The following is a 16,552-nucleotide window of genomic DNA, read 5'->3' as shown; positions in this document are numbered from 1 at the left end:
GTTCCTGGAGAGAGACCCTCCTGTAGGTTTTAACTCCAACCCTGTTCCTGGAGAGAGACCCTCCTGTGGGCTCTGCTGCGTTCTAGAATAGACTGTAACATGGAGAGAGACCCTCCTGTAGGCTCTGCTGCGTTATAGAATAGACTGTAACATGGAGAGAGACCCTCCTGTAGGCTCTGCTGCGTTATAGAATAGACTGTAACATGGAGAGAGACCCTCCTGTAGGCTCTGCTGCGTTATAGAATAGACTGTAACATGGAGAGAGACCCTCCTGTAGGCTCTGCTGCGTTATAGAATAGACTGTAACATGGAGAGAGACCCTCCTGTAGGCTCTGCTGCGTTATAGAATAGACTGTAACATGGAGAGAGACCCTCCTGTAGGCTCTGCTGCGTTATAGAATAGACTAACATGGAGAGAGACCCTCCTGTAGGCTCTGCTGCGTTATAGAATAGACTAACACGGAGAGAGACCCTCCTGTAGGCTCTGCTGCGTTATAGAATAGACTGTAACATGGAGAGAGACCCTCCTGTAGGCTCTGCTGCGTTATAGAATAGACTGTAACATGGAGAGAGACCCTCCTGTAGGCTCTGCTGCGTTATAGAATAGACTGTAACATGGAGAGAGACCCTCCTGTAGGCTCTGCTGCGTTATAGAATAGACTGTAACATGGAGAGAGACCCTCCTGTAGGCTCTGCTGCGTTATAGAATAGACTGTAACATGGAGAGAGACCCTCCTGTAGGCTCTGCTGCGTTATAGAATAGACTGTAACATGGAGAGAGACCCTCCTGTAGGCTCTGCTGCGTTATAGAGTAGACTGTAACATGGAGAGAGACCCTCCCTGTAGGCTCTGCTGCGTTATAGAATAGACTGTAACATGGAGAGAGACCCTCCAGTAGGCTCTGCTGCGTTATAGAATAGACTGTAACATGGAGAGAGACCCTCCTGTAGGCTCTGCTGCGTTATAGAATAGACTGTAACACGGAGAGAGACCCTCCTGTAGGCTCTGCTGCGTTATAGAATAGACTAACATGGAGAGAGACCCTCCAGTAGGCTCTGCTGCGTTATAGAATAGACTGTAACATGGAGAGAGACCCTCCTGTAGGCTCTGCTGCGTTATAGAATAGACTGTAACATGGAGAGAGACCCTCCAGTAGGCTCTGCTGCGTTATAGAATAGACTGTAACATGGAGAGAGACCCTCCTGTAGGCTCTGCTGCGTTATAGAATAGACTGTAACATGGAGACGAAACAGACGATGGTTTCTGCCGCCGTTGTAAAGATTGTCTCTAGATACCGTCGTGTCGTTGACTCATCATTGAATATGATCAATTTTCTGTGTAATTTAATTACGTGATTAAACTAATAGTCGGGGCACCACGGGAACATGTTTCTGTTTCCCGAATAAAACTCGTCAGTTTCATATCTTATTAATGAATTTTACCTCATCTGTCTCATTACTGAACTGCACGAACCCTAGCATAGAATCATGAATCAGCGATATACAAATTGGCTTAATTATTTATTTACTAACCAACTTAATCACATCAACACACGCACAATTTAGTTATGCATTGGGTACTAAGCATGACACAAGGAAAAGTCCCTATTTGACGGCTTGGTAGACAAAGGAAAGGGGTGGGGACCACTCAAGAGCGGGAGACTCATAGCTGATAAATACACTCATCGAAGTCGCTAGTACTTTGAATAAGAACAACCGCTCATTTGAAAATAAATTGTAATTGACATATATTTCCGAGTGCATGTCTTGTTGTCTCTCTGTGGTCGGCCGGTCCATATGCTGGAGAGAGACCCTCCTGTAGGTTTGCCCTCCAACCCTGTAGTTGGCCGGTCCGTCTGCTGGAGAGAGACCCTACTGTAGGTTTTCCCTCCAACCCTGTAGTCGGCCGGTTAATCTGCTGGAGAGAGACCCTCCTGTAGGTTTGCCCTCCAACCCTGAAGTCGGCCGGTCAATCTGCTGGAGAGAGACCCTCCTGTAGGTTTGCCCTCCAACCCTGTAGTCGGCCGGTCAGTCTGCTGGAGAGAGACCCTCCTGTAGGTTTGCCCTCCAACCCTGTAGTCGGCCGGTCCGTCTGCTGGAGAGAGACCCTCCTGTAGGTTTGCCCTCCAACCCTGTAGTCGGCCGATGTAAGGACCTATAGAGTTGTAGTTCTTAATGTAGCTACCCCTTCCTGTTGTCTGATGTAAGGACCTATAGAGTTGTAGTTTTTAATGTAGCTACCCCTTCCTGTTGTCTGATGTAAGGACCTATAGAGTTGTAGTTCTTAATGTAGCTACCCCTTCCTGTTGTCTGATGTAAGGGCCTATAGAGTTGTAGTTCTTAATGTAGCTACCCCTTCCTGTTGTCTGATGTAAGGACCTATAGAGTTGTAGTTCTTAATGTAGCTACCCCTTCCTGTTGTCTGATGTAAAGGGCCTATAGAGTTGTAGTTCTTAATGTAGCTACCCCTTCCTGTTGTCTGATGTAAAGGGCCTATAGAGTTGTAGTTCTTAATGTAGCTACCCCTTCCTGTTGTCTGATGTAAGGGCCTATAGAGTTGTAGCCATTTCAACGTGGGGACTCCGTCCCGACGTTCTCTGACAATGTCCATTTTATAGGAAGTGGTTTATACTCTACGGAAGAAGGGGCGATTTCATGATGTCTGGCCTCATGGGGCGTGGCCACTGACTGATAAGCGTTTTACATGAAAATCAATACTGTCATTTAGAAGGCTAACGTCACATTACATCTTTTTCACAAATAGTTTCATAATTACTCATTTTTATCAACATTTAGATGTACATCTGAAGTGAAAACACACACAGAATACAGTCATGTGGGTCTCCTGTCTTTTCATGAGCTCACCAAATGAACCAAAGTCTCCTGTCTTTCATGAGCTCACCAAATACAGAATACAGTCATAATGGGTCTCCCTGTCTTTCATGAGCTCACCAAATACAGGAATACAGTCATGTGGGTCTCCTGTCTTTCATGAACCAAGCTACAGTCTCCTGTCTTTCAAACCAAACACAGAGATACAGTCACGTGGGTCTCTGTCTTTCATGAAGCTCACAAATACAGAGATACAGTCATGTGGGTCTCCTGTCTTTCATAGGCTCTCACCAAATGAACCAAACACACACAGAGATACAGTCATGTGGGTCTCCTGTCTTTCATGAGGTCTCCTCCTGTCTTTCATGAGCTCACCAAATGAACCAAACACAGAGATACAGTCTCCTGTCCTTCATGGGTCTCTCTGTCTTTCATGAGCTCACCAAATGAACCAAACAGAGATAGTCTGGGTCTCTGTCTTTCATGAGCTCACCAAATGAACTAACACAGAGATACAGTCACGTGGGTCTCATGAGCTCACCAAATGAACCACACACAGAGATACAGTCACGTGGGTCTCCTGTCTTTCATGAGCTCACCAAATGAACCAAACAGAGATCAGTCACGTGGGTCTCCTGTCTTTCATGAGCTCACCAAATGAACCAAGGTCATGAGCTCAAAATGAACCAAAACAGAGATACAGTCACGTCTCCTGTCTTTCATGAGCTCACAAATGAACCAAACAGAGATACAGTCACCTCCTGTCTTTCATGAGCTCACCAAATGAACAAACAGATGAGCTCACCAAATGAACCACACACGAGATACAGTCACGTGGGTCTCCTGTCTTTCATGAGCTCACCAAATGAACCAAACAGAGATACAGTCACGTGGTCTGTCTTTTCATGAGCTCACCAAATGAACCAAACAGAGATACAGTCACGTGGGTCTCCTGTCTTTCATGAGCTCACCAAATGAACCAAGGTCTCCTGTCTTTCATGAGCTCACCAAATGAACCAAACAGAGATACAGTCACGTGGGTCTCCTGTCTTTCATGAGCTCACCAAATGAACCACACACAGAGATAGTCACGTGGGTCTCCTGTCTTTCATGAGCTCACCAAATGAACCAAACAGAGAGATACAGTCACGTGGGTCTCCTGTCTTTCATGAAACTCACCAAATGAACCCAAACAGAGATACCACGTGGGTCTCCTGTCTTTCATGAGCTCACCAAATGAACTAAACAGAGATAGTCATGGGTCTCACACATGAGCTCACCAAATGAACCAAACAGAGATACAGTCACGTGGGTCTCCTGTCTTTCATGAGCTCACCAAATGAACCAAGGTCTCCTGTCTTTCATGAGCTCACCAAATGAACCAAACAGAGATACAGTCACGTGGGTCTCCTGTCTTTCATTCACCAAATGAACTAAACAGAGATACAGTCATGTGGGTCTCCTGTCTTTCATGAGCTCACCAAATGAACCAAACAGAGATACAGTCACGTGGGTCTCCTGTCTTTCATGAGCTCACCAAATGAACCAAGGTCTCCTGTCTTTCATGAGCTCACCAAATGAACCACACACAGAGATACAGTCATGTGTGTCTCCTGTCTTTCATGAGCTCACCAAATGAACCAAACACAGAGATACAGTCATGTGGGTCTCCTGTCTTTCATGAGCTCACCAAATGAACCACACACAGAGATACAGTCATGTGGGTCTCCTGTCTTTCATGAGCTCACCAAATGAACCAAACACAGAGATCCAGTCATGTGGGTCTCCTGTCCTTCATGAGCTCACCAAATGAACCAAACAGAGATACAGTCACGTGGGTCTCCTGTCTTTCATGAGCTCACCAAATGAACCAAACAGAGATACAGTCACGTGGGTCTCCTGTCTTTCATGAGCTCACCAAATGAACCAAACAGAGATACAGTCACGTGGGTCTCCTGTCTTTCATGAGCTCACCAAATGAACCAAACAGAGATACAGTCACGTGGGTCTCCTGTCTTTCATGAGCTCACCAAATGAACCAAACAGAGATACAGTCACGGTCTCCTGTCTTTCATGAGCTCACCAAATGAACCAAACAGAGATACAGTCACGTGGGTCTCCTGTCTTTCATGAGCTCACCAAATGAACCAAGGTCTCCTGTCTTTCGAGGCTCACCAAATGAACCAAGGTCTCCTGTCTTTCATGAGCTCACCAAATGAACCAAACAGAGATCAGTCACGTGGGTCTCCTGTCTTTCATGAGCTCACCAAATGAACCAAGATCTCCTGTCTTTCATGAGCTCACCAAATGAACCAAACAGAGATACAGTCACGTGGGTCTCCTGTCTTTCATGAGCTCACCAAATGAACCAAGGTCTCCTGTCTTTCATGAGCTCACCAAATGAACCAAGACATGATTGTTCTTTAGGACTATTCCCATTCTCAAAAATATAAATATTGTTTAAAATACTCCAATTTTGGATATTAGGAGTTTTGGCAAGAGAAGCACTTTGTTCTCTCTCCCTCAATACTGCATGGCAGCGAGGAGAGTTTTCAGACAGGAAAGTATGACCGAGGTAATAACACCTGTGGTGGGAGAGAGAGAAGGAGGATATACACCCAAGTGGTTAGTAAAGTAACCTGGAGTAAAGTGAGCCGGTACTCCAGAGGTGAAGAGGGCAGGGTGAAAGAAGAGGCCTAAAGGACAGGAAGGAGCCGTCTAGAAGAGGCCTAAAGGACAGGAAGGAGCCGTCTAGAAGAGGCCTAAAGGACAGGAAGGAGCCGTCGAGAAGAGGCCTAAAGGACAGGAAGGAGCCGTCTAGAAGAGGCCTAAAGGACAGGAAGGAGCCCTCCAGAAGAGGCCTAAAGGACAGGAAGGAGCCGTCTAGAAGAGGCCTAAAGGGCAGGAAGGAGCCCTCCAGAAGAGGCCTAAAGGACAGGAAGGAGCCGTCTAGAAGATGCCTAAAGGACAGGAAGGAGCCGTCTAGAAGAGGCCTAAAGGACAGGAAGGAGCCGTCTAGAAGAGGGTTGGTCAGTGTCCTCCTAGTCCTCACTGGCTCCGTGGTCAGTAAGGATCCTTCCTCTGGCTCAAGAGGTCGACGAGCTTAACAGGTAGCACTACGGATCACCTCCATCCACCTGGAGACAGACAGGTTAGAGACAGACAGGTTAGAGACAGACAGGTTAGAGACAGACAGGTAGCACTATGGATCACCTCCATCCACCTGGAGACAGACAGACAGACAGACAGACAGACAGACAGACAGACAGACAGACAGACATATTAGACAACACCACACTACTGAAGACAACAAGACAACACCACACTACTGAAGACAACACCACACTACTGAAGACAACACTACACTACCACACTACTGAAGACAACACCACACTACTGAAGACAACACCACACTACTGAAGACAACACCACACTACTGAAGACAACACCACACTACTGAAGACAACTACCACACTACTGAAGACAACACCACACTACTGAAGACAACACCACACTACTGAAGACAACACCACACTACTGAAGACAACACCACACTACTGAAGACAACACCACACTACTGAAGACAACACTACACTACCACACTACTGAAGACAACACCACACTACTGAAGACAACACCACACTACTGAAGACAACACCACACTACTGAAGACAACACCACACTACTGAAGACAACACTACACTACCACACTACTGAAGACAACACTACACTACACAATACACTGAAGACAATACCACACTACAGACACCACACTACTACAATACCACACTACTGAAGACAACACCACACTGCTGACAACACTACACTACTGAAGACAACACTACACTACCACACTACTGAAGACAACACCACACTACTGAAGACAACACAACACTGAAGACACACTACTGAAGACAACACTACACTACCACACTACTGAAGACAACACTACTGAAGACAACACCACACTACTGAAGACAACACCACACTACTGAAGACAACACCACACTACTGAAGACAACTACCACACTACTGAAGACAACACTAACACTACCACACTGAAGACAACACCACACAACAGGTTGCCAAGGAACTGACCTCTGGAAGGTGTACTGGCTCTCTGATCTGGAAGTAGTACACATGAGACTTAAAGTGGAGCTTGAAAACGTAGTCCTTCTGGATGTTCTCTGTCTCCGTGGGAACCGTCAACGAGTAGCCTAGCAACGGGAGGCTGGCCAGAGGGTAGTCATCCTATAGGGAACAGAGATGACCTTTAGACTACTGCATCCCATAATAAATACTATATAATACACTACCCAGAGGGTAGTCATCCTATAGAAGACCTTTAGACTACTGCATCCCATAATAAATACTATATAAATACACTACCCAGAGGGTAGTCATCCTATAGAGGACCTTTAGACTACTGCATCCCATAATAAATACTATATAATAAACTACCCAGAGGGTAGTCATCCTATAGAGGACCTTTAGACTACTGCATCCCATAATAAATACTATATAATATACTACCCAGAGGGTAGTCATCCTATAGAGGACCTTTAGACTACTATTGTGGTCCTTCTGTAGCTCAGTTGGTAGAGCATGGCGCTTGTAACGCCAGGGTAGAGGGTTCGATCCCCGGGACCACCCATACGTAGAATGTATGCACACATGACTGTAAGTCGCTTTGGATAAAAGCGTCTGCTAAATGGCATATATTATATTATATTACTTTAGACTACTGCATCCCATAATAAATACTATATAATATACTACCCAGAGGGTAGTCATCCTATAGAGGACCTTTAGACTACTGCATCCCATAATAAATACTATATAATATACTACCCAGAGGGTAGTCATCCTATAGAGGACCTTTAGACTACTGCATCCCATAATAAATACTATATAATATACTACCCAGAGGGTAGTCATCCTATAGAGGACCTTTAGACTACTGCATCCCATAATAAATACTAGTTAGTTTTAGGTGAGATGTATGTTTAGTTCGGTTAGAGTCCTTACCTGATGTGACTTGTAGAAGAACAGACTGAAGTTGGTGAAGACCACCCAGAGTTTCTGCCATCCATTACTGTTCTTAAACTTCCTCAGCAGGTTACCTGATAACTGGTTCTGATAGGGGGAGAAAGGACCAATAGGAAGAGACATTAACACAGGAGTAACCAATAGCAAAAGAGATTAACACAGGTTGTATGGTCTTGAAGTTACAATGTTGTTGTACCAGGTTATATCCCACCTCTCTGTATCAGGTTATATCAGGTTATATCCCAGGTTATATCAGGTTATATCCCACCTCTCTGTACCAGGTTATATCAGGTTATATCCCACCTCTCTGTACCAGGTTATATCCCACCTCTCTGTATCAGGTTATATCAGGTTATATCCCACCTCTCTGTACCAGGTTATATCAGGTTATATCCCACCTCTCTGTACCAGGTTATATCCCACCTCTCTGTACCAGGTTATATCCCACCTCTCTGTATCAGGTTATATCCCACCTCTCTGTACCAGGTTATATCCCACCTCTCTGTATCAGGTTATATCAGGTTATATCCCACCTCTCTGTACCAGGTTATATCAGGTTATATCCCACCTCTCTGTACCAGGTTATATCCCACCTCTCTGTATCAGGTTATATCAGGTTATATCCCACCTCTCTGTACCACCCACTCTGTATCAGGTTATATCCCACCTCTCTGTATCAGGTTATATCAGGTTATATCCCACCTCTCTGTATCAGGTTATATCAGGTTATATCCCACCTCTCTATGTACCAGGTTATATCAGGTTATATCCCACCTCTCTGTACCAGGTTATATCAGGTTATATCCCACCTCTCTGTATCAGGTTATATCCCACCTCTCTGTACCAGGTTATATCCCACCTCTCTGTACCAGGTTATATCAGGTTATATCCCACCTCTCTGTACCAGGTTATATCCCACCTCTCTGTATCAGGTTATATCCCACCTCTCTGTACCAGGTTATATCAGGTTATATCACCTCTCTGTACCAGGTTATATCAGGTTATATCCCACCTCTATGTACCAGGTTATATCAGGTTATATCCCACCTCTCTGTACCAGGTTATATCAGGTTATATCCCACCTCTCTGTACCAGGTTATATCCCACCTCTCTGTACCAGGTTATACCAGGTTATATCCCACCTCTCTGTACCAGGTTATATCCCACCTCTCTGGTTATACCAGGTTATATCCCACCTCTCTGTACCAGGTTATATCCCACCTCTCTGTACCAGGTTATATCCCACCTCTCTGTACCAGGTTATATCCCACCTCTCTGTACCAGGTTATATCAGGTTATATCCCACCTCTCTGTATCAGGTTATATCAGGTTATATCCCACCTCTCTGTACCAGGTTATATCCCACCTCTCTGTATCAGGTTATATCAGGTTATATCCCACCTCTCTGTATCAGGTTATATCCCACCTCTCTGTACCAGGTTATATCCCACCTCTCTGTATCAGGTTATATCAGGTTATATCCCACCTCTCTGTATCAGGTTATATCAGGTTATATCCCACCTCTCTGTATCAGGTTATATCCCACCTCTCTGTACCAGGTTATATCAGGTTATATCCCACCTCTCTGTACCAGGTTATACCAGGTTATATCCCACCTCTCTGTACCAGGTTATATCCCACCTCTCTGTACCAGGTTATATCCCACCTCTCTGTATCAGGTTATATCCCACCTCTCTGTACCAGGTTATATCAGGTTATATCCCACCTCTCTGTACCAGGTTATATCCCACCTCTCTGTATCAGGTTATATCCCACCTCTCTGTACCAGGTTATATCAGGTTATATCCCACCTCTCTGTACCAGGTTATATCAGGTTATATCCCACCTCTCTGTACCAGGTTATATCAGGTTATATCCCACCTCTCTGTACCAGGTTATATCAGGTCATATCCCACCTCTCTGTACCAGGTTATATCCCACCTCTCTGTACCAGGTTATATCAGGTTATATCCCACCTCTCTGTACCAGGTTATATCCCACCTCTCTGTACCAGGTTATATCAGGTTATATCCCACCTCTCTGTACCAGGTTATATCCCACCTCTCTGTACCAGGTTATATCCCACCTCTCTGTACCAGGTTATATCCCACCTCTCTGTACCAGGTTATATCCCACCTCTCTGTACCAGGTTATATCAGGTTATATCCCACCTCTCTGTACCAGAGAGTTTAGACAGAAACAGAGAGGTTAGACGGTACTGTGGATCAGGTAGGTAGAGAAGACAGAAACAGAGAGGTTTGACAGTACTGTGGGTCAGGTAGGTTGAGAAGACAGAGGTTAGACAGAAACAGAGAGGTTAGACGGTACTGTGGGTCAGGTAGGTAGAGAAGACAGAGAGGTTAGACGGTACTGTGGGTCAGGTAGGTAGAGAAGACAGAGAGGTTAGACGGTACTGTGGATCAGGTGGGTAGAGAAGACAGAGAGGTTAGACGGTACTGTGGGTCAGGTGGGTAGAGAAGACAGAGAGGTTAGACGGTACTGTGGGTCAGGTAGGTAGAGAAGACAGAGAGGTTAGACGGTACTGTGGATCAGGTGGGTAGAGAAGACAGAGAGGTTAGACGGTACTGTGGGTCAGGTGGGTAGAGAAGACAGAGAGGTTAGACGGTACTGTGGATCAGGTGGGTAGAGAAGACAGAGAGGTTAGACGGTACTGTGGATCAGGTAGGTAGAGAAGACAGAAACAGAGAGGTTAGACGGTACTGTGGGTCAGGTGGGTAGAGAAGACAGAGAGGTTAGACGGTACTGTGGGTCAGGTAGGTAGAGAAGACAGAAACAGAGAGGTTAGACGGTACTGTGGATCAGGTAGGTAACGAAGACAGAGAGGTTAGACAGAAACAGAGAGGTTAGACGGTACTGTGGATCAGGTAGGTAGAGAAGACAGAAACAGAGAGGTTAGACGGTACTGTGGGTCAGGTAGGTTGAGAAGACAGAAACAGAGAGGTTAGACGGTACTGTGGGTCAGGTGGGTTGAGAAGACAGAGAGGTTAGACGGTACTGTGGGTCAGGTAGGTAGAGAAGACAGAGAGGTTAGACGGTACTGTGGATCAGGTAGGTTGAGAAGACAGAGGTTAGACAGTACTGTGGGTCAGGTAGGTTGAGAAGACAGAGAGGTTAGACGGTACTGTGGATCAGGTAGGTTGAGAAGACAGAGAGGTTAGACGGTACTGTGGGTCAGGTAGGTTGAAAAGACAGAGAGGTTAGACGGTACTGTGGATCAGGTAGGTTGAGAAGACAGAGAGGTTAGACGGTACTGTGGGTCAGGTAGGTTGAGAAGACAGAGAGGTTAGACGGTACTGTGGGTCAGGTAGGTTGAGAAGACAGAGAGGTTAGACGGTACTGTGGATCAGGTAGGTTGAGAAGACAGAGAGGTTAGACGGTACTGTGGGTCAGGTAGGTAGAGAAGACAGAGGTTAGACAGAAACAGAGAGGTTAGACGGTACTGTGGATCAGGTAGGTTGAGAAGACAGAAACAGAGAGGTTAGACGGTACTGTGGATCAGGTAGGTAGAGAAAACAGAGAGGTTAGACAGAAACAGAGAGGTTAGACGGTACTGTGGGTCAGGTTGGTAGAGAAAACAGAGAGGTTAGACAGAAACAGAGAGGTTAGACGGTACTGTGGATCAGGTAGGTAGAGAAGACAGAGAGGTTAGACAGAAACAGAGAGGTTAGACAGAGACAGAGAGGTTAGACGGTACTGTGGGTCAGGTGGGTAGAGAAGACAGAGAGGTTAGACGGTACTGTGGGTCAGGTAGGTAGAGAAGACAGAAACAGAGAGGTTAGACGGTACTGTGGGTCAGGTGGGTTGAGAAAACAGAGAGTTTAGACAGAAACAGAGAGGTTAGACGGTACTGTGGGTCAGGTAGGTAGAGAAGACAGAGAGGTTAGACGGTACTGTGGGTCAGGTTGGTAGAGAAGACAGAGAGGTTAGACAGAAACAGAGAGGTTAGACGGTACTGTGGATCAGGTAGGTAGAGAAGACAGAGAGGTTAGACAGAAACAGAGAGTTTAGACGGTACTGTGGGTCAGGTAGGTAGAGAAGACAGAGAGGTTAGACGGTACTGTGGATCAGGTAGGTTGAGAAGACAGAGAGGTTAGACAGAAACAGAGAGTTTAGACGGTACTGTGGGTCAGGTAGGTAGAGAAGACAGAGAGGTTAGACGGTACTGTGGGTCAGGTTGGTAGAGAAGACAGAAACAGAGAGGTTAGACGGTACTGTGGATCAGGTAGGTAGAGAAGACAGAGAGGTTAGACGGTACTGTGGATCAGGTGGGTAGACAAGACAGAGAGGTTAGACGGTACTGTGGGTCAGGTAGGTAGAGAAGACAGAAACAGAGAGGTTAGACGGTACTGTGGGTCAGGTAGGTAGAGAAGACAGAGAGGTTAGACAGAAACAGAGAGGTTAGACGGTACTGTGGGACAGGTAGGTAGAGAAGACAGAGAGGTTAAACAGTACTGTGGGTCAGGTAGGTAGAGAAGACAGAGAGGTTAGACGGTACTGTGGGTCAGGTAGGTAGAGAAGACAGAGAGGTTAGACGGTACTGTGGATCAGGTGGGTAGAGAAGACAGAGAGGTTAGACGGTACTGTGGGTCAGGTAGGTAGAGAAGACAGAAACAGAGAGGTTAGACAGAAACAGAGAGGTTAGACGGTACTGTGGATCAGGTAGGTTGAGACGACAGAGACAGAGAGGTTAGACGGTACTGTGGGTCAGGTAGGTAGAGAAGACAGAAACAGAGAGGTTAGACGGTACTGTGGGTCAGGTAGGTTGAGAAGACAGAAACAGAGAGGTTAGACGGTACTGTGGGTCAGGTGGGTTGAGAAAACAGAAACAGAGAGGTTAGACGGTACTGTGGGTCAGGTAGGTAGAGAAGACAGAAACAGAGAGGTTAGACGGTACTGTTGGTCAGGTGGGTTGAGAAAACAGAAACAGAGAGGTTAGACGGTACTGTGGGTCAGGTGGGTTGAGAAAACAGAAACAGAGAGGTTAGACGGTACTGTGGGTCAGGTGTGTTGAGAAAACAGAAAAAGAGAGGTTAGACGGTACTGTGGGTCAGGTAGGTAGAGAAGACAGAAACAGAGAGGTTAGACGGTACTGTGGGTCAGGTAGGTTGAGAAGACAGAAACAGAGAGGTTAGACGGTACTGTGGGTCAGGTGGATTGAGAAAACAGAAACAGAGAGGTTAGACGGTACTGTGGGTCAGGTAGGTAGAGAAGACAGAGGGTTAGACGGTACTGTGGGTCAGGTTGGTAGAGAAGACAGAGGTTAGACAGAAACAGAGAGGTTAGACGGTACTGTGGATCAGGTAGGTAGAGAAGACAGAGAGGTTAGACAGAAACAGAGAGGTTAGACGGTACTGTGGGTCAGGTAGGTAGAGAAGACAGAAACAGAGAGGTTAGACAGAAACAGAGAGGTTAGACGGTACTGTGGGTCAGGTAGGTTGAGAAGACAGAGAGGTTAGACAGAAACAGAGAGGTTAGACGGTACTGTGGATCAGGTAGGTAGAGAAAACAGAGAGGTTAGACAGAAACAGAGAGGTTAGACGGTACTGTGGATCAGGTAGGTAGAGAAAACAGAGTGGTTAGACAGAAACAGAGAGGTTAGACGGTACTGTGGGTCAGGTAGGTAGAGAAAACAGAGTTTAGACAGAAACAGAGAGGTTAGACAGAAACAGAGAGGTTAAACGGTACTGTGGATCAGGTAGGTAGAGAAGACAGAGAGGTTAGACGGTACTGTGGGTCAGGTAGGTAGAGAAGACAGAGAGGTTAGACGGTACTGTGGGTCAGGTAGGTAGAGAAGACAGAGAGGTTAGACGGTACTGTGGGTCAGGTAGGTAGAGAAGACAGAGAGGTTAGACGGTACTGTGGGTCAGGTAGGTAGAGAAGACAGAGAGGTTAGACGGTACTGTGGATCAGGTAGGTAGAGAAGACAGAGAGGTTAGACAGAAACAGAGAGTTTAGACGGTACTGTGGGTCAGGTAGGTAGAGAAGACAGAGAGGTTAGACAGAAACAGAGAGTTTAGACGGTACTGTGGATCAGGTAGGTAGAGAAGAAGACAGAGAGGTTAGACAGAAACAGAGAGGTTAGACGGTACTGTGGATCAGGTAGGTTGAGAAGACAGAAGACAGAGAGGTTAGACAGAAACAGAGAGGTTAGACGGTACTGTGGATCAGGTAGGTTGAGAAGACAGAGAGGTTAGACAGAAACAGAGAGTTTAGACGGTACTGTGGGTCAGGTAGGTAGAGAAGACAGAAGACAGAGAGGTTAGACAGAAACAGAGAGGTTAGACGGTACTGTGGGTCAGGTAGGTAGAGAAGACAGAAGACAGAGAGGTTAGACAGAAACAGAGAGGTTAGACGGTACTGTGGGTCAGGTAGGTAGAGAAGACAGAAGACAGAGAGGTTAGACAGAAACAGAGAGGTTAGACGGTACTGTGGGTCAGGTAGGTAGAGAAGACAGAAGACAGAGAGGTTAGACAGAAACAGAGAGGTTAAACAGTACTGTGGGTCAGGTAGGTACCTCCACAGCCACACTAAAGTCCACCATGGACACAGAGGTGTTGCGGTGCCAGCAGACATGAACCATCGTGTTTCCTCTCTGTGCTGACTGACGCTCCAATGAGCTACGAGACGCACTCAGCTCCTCCTCTGACTCAGCCTCCACGCCGCCCTCTTCTGGAGACTCTGAGAACAGCAGCAAGAGGAATTGATGAACAGAATCAGAGGACAAGCTATTCTTTCCCCGGGTCAGATAAGTTGAAGGTTGTTACTCGGAGCACAAACATCCTCGTCACAAAACCGAAATAAGAGAAGTGATCATGTGAATTGATGGACTCAAAGTCCATTTCACAGGCTACATTTCTATACAGTTTGGTCGTGTTGCAGGCCACATTTCTATACAGTTTGGTCGTGTTGCAGGCTACATTTCTATACAGTTTGGTCGTGTTGCAGGCTACATTTCTATACAGTTTGGTCGTGTTGCAGGCTACATTTCTATACAGTTTGGTCGTGTTGCAGGCCACATTTCTATACAGTTTGGTCTGTTGCGGGCTACATTTCTATACAGTTTGGTCGTGTTGCAGGCTACATTTCTATACAGTTTGGTCGTGTTGCAGGCTACATTTCTATACAGTTTGGTCGTGTTGCAGGCCACATTTCTATACAGTTTGGTCGTGTTGCAGGCTACATTTCTATACAGTTTGGTCGTGTTGCAGGCTACATTTCTATACAGTTTGGTGTTGCAGGCTACATTTCTATACAGTTTGGTCGTGTTGCAGGCCACATTTCTATACAGTTTGGTCGTGTTGCAGGCTACATTTCTGTACAGTTTGGTCGTGTTGCAGGCTACATTTCTATACAGTTTGGTCGTGTTGCAGGCTACATTTCTATACAGTTTGGTCGTGTTGCAGGCTACATTTCTATACAGTTTGGTCGTGTTGCAGGCCACATTTCTATACAGTTTGGTCGTGTTGCAGGCTACATTTCTATACAGTTTGGTCGTGTTGCAGGCTACATTTCTATACAGTTTGGTCGTGTTGCAGGCCACATTTCTATACAGTTTGGTCGTGTTGCAGGCCACATTTCTATACAGTTTGGTCGTGTTGCAGGCTACATTTCTATACAGTTTGGTCGTGTTGCAGGCTACATTTCTATACAGTTTGGTCGTGTTGCAGGCTACATTTCTATACAGTTTGGTCGTGTTGCAGGCCACATTTCTATACAGTTTGGTCGTGTTGCAGGCTACATTTCTATACAGTTTGGTCGTGTTGCAGGCTACATTTCTATACAGTTTGGTCGTGTTGCAGGCTACATTTCTATACAGTTTGGTCGTGTTGCAGGCCACATTTCTATACAGTTTGGTCGTGTTGCAGGCTACATTTCTATACAGTTTGGTCGTGTTGCAGGCTACATTTCTATACAGTTTGGTCGTGTTGCAGGCTACATTTCTATACAGTTTGGTCGTGTTGCAGGCTACATTTCTATACAGTTTGGTCGTGTTGCAGGCTACATTTCTATACAGTTTGGTCGTGTTGCAGGCTACATTTCTATACAGTTTGGTCGTGTTGCAGGCTACATTTCTATACAGTTTGGTCGTGTTGCAGGCTACATTTCTATACAGTTTGGTCGTGTTGCAGGCTACATTTCTATACAGTTTGGTCGTGTTGCAGGCCACATTTCTACAGTTTGGTCGTGTTGCAGGCTACATTTCTATACAGTTTGGTCGTGTTGCAGGCTACATTTCTATACAGTTTGGTCGTGTTGCAGGCCACATTTCTATACAGTTTGGTCGTGTTGCAGGCCACATTTCTATACAGTTTGGTCGTGTTGCAGGCTACATTTCTATACAGTTTGGTCGTGTTGCAGGCTACATTTCTATACAGTTTGGTCGTGTTGCAGGCCACATTTCTATACAGTTTGGTCGTGTTGCAGGCCACATTTCTATACAGTTTGGTCGTGTTGCAGGCTACATTTCTATACAGTTTGGTCGTGTTGCAGGCTACATTTCTATACAGTTTGGTCGTGTTGCAGGCCACATTTCTATACAGTTTGGTCGTGTTGCAGGCTACATTTCTATACAGTTTGGTCGTGTTGCAGGCTACATTTCTATACAGTTTGGTCGTGTTGCAGGCTACATTTCTATACAGTTTGGTCGTGTT

At 45.9% G+C, this 16,552-nt stretch overlaps 3 long non-coding RNA genes and 1 pseudogene across 10 annotated transcripts; 2 read left to right on the top strand and 2 right to left on the bottom strand.

Annotated features, from left to right (window-relative positions):
• Positions 1-1,507: 1,507 nt before the first annotated feature.
• Positions 1,508-2,658, bottom strand: LOC127921001 (uncharacterized). Its single transcript, XR_008108028.1, has 2 exons — positions 2,267-2,658; positions 1,508-2,154 (listed from the first exon to the last, which is right to left on the bottom strand). It is a non-coding gene; the product is annotated as an uncharacterized LOC127921001 (long non-coding RNA).
• A 1,083-nt stretch (positions 2,659-3,741) lies between these two features.
• Positions 3,742-5,253, top strand: LOC127921000 (uncharacterized). Its single transcript, XR_008108027.1, has 3 exons — positions 3,742-3,871; positions 4,181-4,236; positions 5,112-5,253. It is a non-coding gene; the product is annotated as an uncharacterized LOC127921000 (long non-coding RNA).
• Positions 5,254-5,276: 23 nt separating this feature from the next.
• On the bottom strand, positions 5,277-14,740 carry LOC127921002 (FERM, ARHGEF and pleckstrin domain-containing protein 1-like; annotated as a pseudogene).
• LOC127920998 (uncharacterized) lies at positions 10,190-13,077 on the top strand. Of its 8 annotated transcripts, none has more exons than XR_008108025.1 (4): positions 10,190-10,304; positions 11,034-11,054; positions 11,098-11,166; positions 13,006-13,035. It is a non-coding gene; the product is annotated as an uncharacterized LOC127920998 (long non-coding RNA). The 8 variants fall into 8 exon arrangements; XR_008108020.1 differs by lacking the exon at positions 13,006-13,035 and adding an exon at positions 12,663-12,692; XR_008108021.1 differs by lacking the exons at positions 10,190-10,304; positions 11,034-11,054; positions 11,098-11,166 and adding exons at positions 10,779-10,968; positions 11,946-12,144; positions 12,188-12,279 and having other exon boundaries at positions 12,931-13,077.
• Positions 14,741-16,552: the final 1,812 nt, after the last annotated feature.

This window comes from Oncorhynchus keta, unplaced genomic scaffold, assembly GCF_023373465.1.
Source record: "Oncorhynchus keta strain PuntledgeMale-10-30-2019 unplaced genomic scaffold, Oket_V2 Un_contig_21314_pilon_pilon, whole genome shotgun sequence".
Taxonomy (NCBI): Eukaryota; Metazoa; Chordata; class Actinopteri; order Salmoniformes; family Salmonidae; genus Oncorhynchus; species Oncorhynchus keta.
This window is presented reverse-complemented; position numbering and strand designations above follow the sequence as displayed.